Genomic DNA, 6,222 nt, shown 5'->3' with positions numbered 1-6,222 from the left:
TTGGTGTTTATAACTTAACACAACATTCAACTTCTATTTTAAGTTTAGCACAAATCGCAACGCCAGACAAACTATTTTTACCACAGAAATTATAAGAATAACCTAATAAGTTGTACGAACATTATTCTATTACCGCACTTTCAATAATAAAATATACGCGATGCGACAAATAAAGACAACGACGACGCCGGGAAAAATCAAATTCAAGACTGTCGCTTCTGTGTATCCGTGTAGGTAGCAGTTCTTAACATTAATAAGTCTTAACCAAAGCCAAGTCTATTTCTACTGCAGTTGTTGGTTCACAGACGAAACGTTTGTCCTGACACGCCCCGCAGCGTGTAAACGTATCCTTACTTCAAATTAGTTTGCTATTCTTTGTAAAAACAGGAATTGGGTTTCTTTTTTGCATCCCTTAAAATAGAAATACAATATTCCGTTTGATAATGCTACGCAAAGCTCAATCCCTCGCGCACCTCTCTATCATATTACAAAAGTTCCTTTGCTCAAGCAATATGTTTGAAATATAAATCATTAGTCCCGCAAAGCAACATGGTTGTGCCCTTTTGGAACAATCTTTACGCCGTTTTGGCAGGTAGTAATCTTACGTCGTTTCAGAATCTTCATTACGAAGAGGTTATTATCGGTTTCTGTGTGGGCCATTATACTAACGTCACGTTTTCCAAATGGAAGGATGAGTTCCTCATCGATAAGCATTTTCTTTACTACCTACGCAAAAGGATTCAGGTGGAAACCTCATTAAACACCCTTGAGATACTTCCTGGTCCTGTGGCAGCTTCTAGTTTCCCATTCCCGTGTTGCCGTGGTAACTAGCAAGAATCAGTTTACTATTTGTATTTGATGTTATATTGCTACTCACTATCTGGAGCGAGGGAAAATTCAGTTTTCCAAAATTTCCTCTCTACGCTAGGACCAAGAAAATTTAACGTGTGTTTGGCTTCGAAATATCGATTTAATTCCTTTTTCCTCTAATTTACTACAAAAAATTTTCCGCCAGTGTTTTCGCATCTCGAATGTGAACAAAAACTAATCGGTCACAAAGCTCTATTAACTTCACTTCTATTTACTTCCTCGTTTTCCTCGCTTTTTTCGCTACTTCAACCTCATCAGAATTGATGCATACCAAGTCGACGTAAATTGAAACTACCTCGACCGGTGTTTCATTGTCTATGTTCTTACTCAGATCTTCGTGCTCCAAATATACTTGCCCCATTTTGGTTGAGAGTCGCTTAAATCGGCAAAGTTATGCAGAATGTTATGCTAATTAATGTTCCCTTTTAAAGTTACTTGAAGCTCTTCAAAAAATGCCCAAGTTATGGCCCAAAAACAGAAATTTAAATTTTCGAAAAATAATTTTAACCATTAGTGATTCTTTTTTCAGATTTATGATGGTGCTATAAATAGAGAAAACGAGTCCCTAACATTTAATAAAAATCGCAATATTTTGGTACTGTACAGTATACTGAGCAGTGAACACTAACGTCTGTATATTAACAATTAACATGGGAAAAGGGTTTTTTTCCAAATACTTTTACGTCCAGCACAAGCGAATACTATATACAGATACATTGAAAAGTATTCAAATACTTTCAAAAGTATTCTAATACTTTGAAAAGCATTCGAATGCTTGTCACTCAAACACATTAAAAATTTAAAATAGTATACTAGATAAAAGTCCTAATATTACTTAAAAAATCAAGTTATGCTTTGTATAGGGTTAGCTTTTTTATATTTTTATATACAAATTTAAGGGTAGTAAAAGCGTATTATTATTATTATATTATTATATAGAAGGTACCTACCAGGACCTTTCTTATACCAGTTATATCCTTAAGAATACGTGTACCAGTTTTCAAAACTTCGCGTCGTGCACATGATACGTACGCCCTTCTGAAATTAATCCTAGCGATTTTGGAACAGATCCATTTTTGACCATCCGTTTGTCCGTGTGCATGATAGTTTGTTTAGAAACCTGCGATCGCTTTAAAAACTGGTACACATGGTCTAAAGGATATAAGAAAGGTCCCTATTGTTTTTAAGTTACGTAGACTATCGAGTTCGGTATTCAGATGTATCGGATTTTTATATTTGATATTGTGACAATGGAAACTTTCCCTAAACATCTCTAAATTGTTCTCAAATATTTAAATAACTTAAAAGTACTGCCTTTTTTTGAGGCCGGAAAAAAAAATTGTCTGAGATCGACGAATTTTCTTTCGAAACTTTTGTGATACTGAACCACCATGTGTGATATATCGTTGTAAAGAGAAAAAAAAACGTAATCCCAAAATGTGAAAATTCAAAATGGCGCCCATAAGAAAAACTAAAGTTGCCACGTGTTTCTCCGTCATCTTGAAAGTTATTAAAAACAGGATGCCATATTTGAAACCTCCATTAAAAAGTGTCCGAATAATGTGTTAATTAGAAATGTCTACTACGATTAGTTTATCATAAAAAAATTAAAAACGAAAATCAGAAATTTTCGTTTTTTGCGATATCTTCAAAACTATTGAAGATATTTCAAATTTCTTTTCAGATTCTTATTCAGCACGAAAATTGGCAACTTTGCCCCCATTTAACCAACTTTCTATCTCTTAAGATAAGTGAGATCCCCATAGTGGCCCTCGAAAAATGGACACCGTGTATATAACTATTTATTGAGAAGTCTGATCTAAAAAGTACGAATTGTTTTGGATTCTACGCACCAAAATTAATAAGAAAAAGTGTTTTCCCGGGAAATTTAGTGCAGTAGATTTTTAGCAAAAAATGAAGGTTATACACTACCTTTTTTTGAGGCCCGAAAAAAAATTATCTCAGATCGACCCGGAAAACATTTTTTCTTATAGAATGTGGCCTGTAGAATCCATAATTTCAAACAGTTCCAAGATTGGGCTACTAGTTCAAAAGTTACAGCCCTTTGAATTTTTTTTCGAAATTGGTTTCTAGTCTATAACTTTTGATTGAGAAGTCTGATCGAAAAAGTACGAATTGATTTGGATTCTACGCACCCAAATTAATAAGAAAAAGTGTTTTCCCGCGAAATTTTGGTGTAGTCGATTTTTGGTAAAAAAGGAAGGTTATACACTGCCTTTTTTTGAGCCCCGAAAAAAAAATTGTCTCAGATCGACCCGCAAAAAAATTTTCTTATAGAATGTGGCCTGTAGAATCCATAATTTCAAACAGTTCCAAGATTGGGCTACTAGTTCAAAAGTTACAGCCCTTTGAATTTTTTTCGAAATTGGTTTCTAGTCTATAACTTTTGATTGAGAAGTCTGATCGAAAAAGTACGAATTGTTTTGGATTCTACGCACCAAAATTAATAAGAAAAAGTGTTTTCCCGAGAAATTTTGGTGCAGTCGATTTTTGGTAAAAAAGGAAGGTTATACACTGCCTTTTTTTGAGCCCCGAAAAAAAAATTGTCTCAGATCGACCCGGAAAAAATTTTTCTTATAGAATGTGGCCTGTAGAATCCATAATTTCAAACAGTTCTAAGATTGGGCTACTAGTTCAAAAGTTACAGCCCTTTGAATTTTTTTTCGAAATTGGTTTTTAGTCTATAACTTTTCTTTGTTATTTACCGTAATAATTTATAGTTTTTTTAATGATAACAAAATATCACAATATCTTTTTAGTTCGTATTATTGGGAAATTGCGTCGAGATTCCTGTGTAGTGGAAAATTCCCCTAGGGCGAGGTCAGCGTTTTTTGGTATGTGCGGTTCTTTACAGAAAATGGAGGTTGACAACTGGATGCATAGATTAAATGTTTTTATATTTACGCTTCAGTAGTCTCAGCATTCGATCAGGTCAAAGATTGAATGGACATGCGATGTCGATGAGCTTTCATAAATCTGCGCGCTGTTTCGGAGAGTATCGCGATATTTGCACGGTTATTTTATCCTTTTAATACCGCAATTAATTAATATTAATTCGTTTATGTCGAAAACCGCCTCAACGTCCTTTGACTTGATTGTTCTTAATCACCGAAGGATTTAATTTACTGTAATTGAAGGAAATATTTCTCGATACGAAGAATTAGCCTGCATACAATTCAAAAGGTACCTCCTATTACTTCTTACGCAACCCAAACGATATATTATCTATTTTCCCTTGAAGCTTAAAAATTAAACGTGCTTGTAACTTGTAAGCAGTAGTTTTCAATTAAAAGAGGTAAAACCAAGTAAGGTTCCTTTGTCAGATTTTAGACTCCTTCCGAAGTTGCGATATAAAAATCGCCTACATGAATTAATAATAAGATGATTTATAATTATTATTATTATTAAAAAGTAGGACTATAGGTTCAAAAGGAAAGAAGTTTTTCAGTATTATGAGTGTAGAAAAACTGTACATTTTAGTGCAGGTGACCGCATGTATACTTTCTCACCAAATTAAAACTAATACGAGTTTTTATTGAAATTACCACGTCCCCTAATACGCTTAAAATCCTAATCCGAAGTTGATGGTATTTAATTAAGTAAATGTGACAGGTACCTTACCTTCATACCTATAATCAATGTTAATCTTTTCTGTAAAACGCAGACAATTGTTTTCACCACACTAGCGGAATGAAGTAGGGTTGAAAGCGCTTACTTCATCGGCGATTATGAATTAGAGTTAAATAAACACACAACTTCGAAAGACTAATCTAATTACTATGGAATTGGGGAAATAGAAAAAACAAGGAAACAGTAAAGCAATCAAAGGTGTAGGTAGTTTCATCATTGATTGGTGTTGAAAAAGAAACGAGTGTAGTTCGTGTACGTCGTGATGTCTGATATTTTCTATTATTAGTAGTGGTAGTTGTAGCACAGTTAAGATTTTCTTGAATTGCTAATAAGAAACATTCGACGTCTTACGTTGATGCAACAGGAAGCACCTGCGCCGTTAGATGTAGTAACATACGATAGACGCGTGCGACGTTTCCGGTAACCATATTTCACTGTGCTCATCTAGTCTAGGTGCTCTTTTAGCTCGCTTTTTCTTTAATTTTTATGGAGGTACTTAAATTGATAAGAATGTTGAACTTGGGTTTATTGCTTTAATAATGTTAAACCAAATGCGGCGCGAGTGCAAAAGAACGCATTCCGTCATATTTAAAATTTGTCAATGCACAAAAGTACTCATTTTCTCTGAGGTGCACCACAAAAACATATTAAAGTACTCCTTTCTCGAAAATAAATTACCATACCGTTTTTTTTTTCAATTGCACCTGATAATTAAAAGTAACAAAATATACAATCCACACGAGGTGCGTCGCCTATCATTGTATTTCAGCACTTTCATGCTACGACAAAAAATGATAAATTCATTGTAAAACACTTCAATTAAAACAGAATTTTTTAACAACCTAACATCAACTCCAATTAGAGAAACGTGTTAATAATTTATTAATAGTGCAAGAAACTAAATACAGCACATACTTATAAATTTCCAACGGGCCATTATGATCTACAGGCCAGGTGGCAATCGCCACCCGCCCCCCCGGGCCAGTGCGCCCCTGGTTATACACTGCCTTTTTTTGAGCCCCGAAAAAAAAATTGTCTCAGATCGACCCGGAAAAAAAATTTTCTTATAGAATGTGGCCTGTAGAATCCATAATTTCAAACAGTTCCAAGATTGGGCTACTAGTTCTAAAGTTACAGCCCTTCGAATTTTTTTTCGAAATTGGTTTCTAGTCTATAACTTTTGATTGAGAAGTCTGATCGAAAAAGTACGAATTGATTTGGATTCTACGCACCCAAATTAATAAGAAAAAGTGTTTTCCCGAGAAATTTTGGTGTAGTCGAATTTTGGTAAAAAAGGAAGGTTATACACAGGGGCGGACTGGGTACTTACGGGCCATTAAAGTATTAGTGTAGTAATGAAGGTGCCGGGGGGGTAGCTCTGAGGTGCACCACAAAAACATTTTAAAGTACTCCTTTCTCGAAAATCAATTACCATACAGTTTTTTTTTAAATTGCAGCTGATAATTAAAAGTAACAAAATATACAATCCACACGAGTTGCGTCGCCTATCATTGTATTTCAGCACTTTCAAAATACTACGACAAAAAATGATAAATTCATTGTAAAACATTCAATTAAAACAGAATTTTTTAACAACCTAACATCAACCCCAATTAGAGAAACGTGTTAATAATTTATTAATAGTGCAAGAAACTAAATACAGCACATACTTATAAATTTCCAACGGGCCATTATGATCTA

Source organism: Photinus pyralis, unplaced genomic scaffold (assembly GCF_008802855.1).
Source record: "Photinus pyralis isolate 1611_PpyrPB1 unplaced genomic scaffold, Ppyr1.3 Ppyr1.4_LG3a, whole genome shotgun sequence".
NCBI lineage: Eukaryota > Metazoa > Arthropoda > Insecta > Coleoptera > Lampyridae > Photinus > Photinus pyralis.
Note: the sequence above shows the minus strand (reverse complement) of the source record.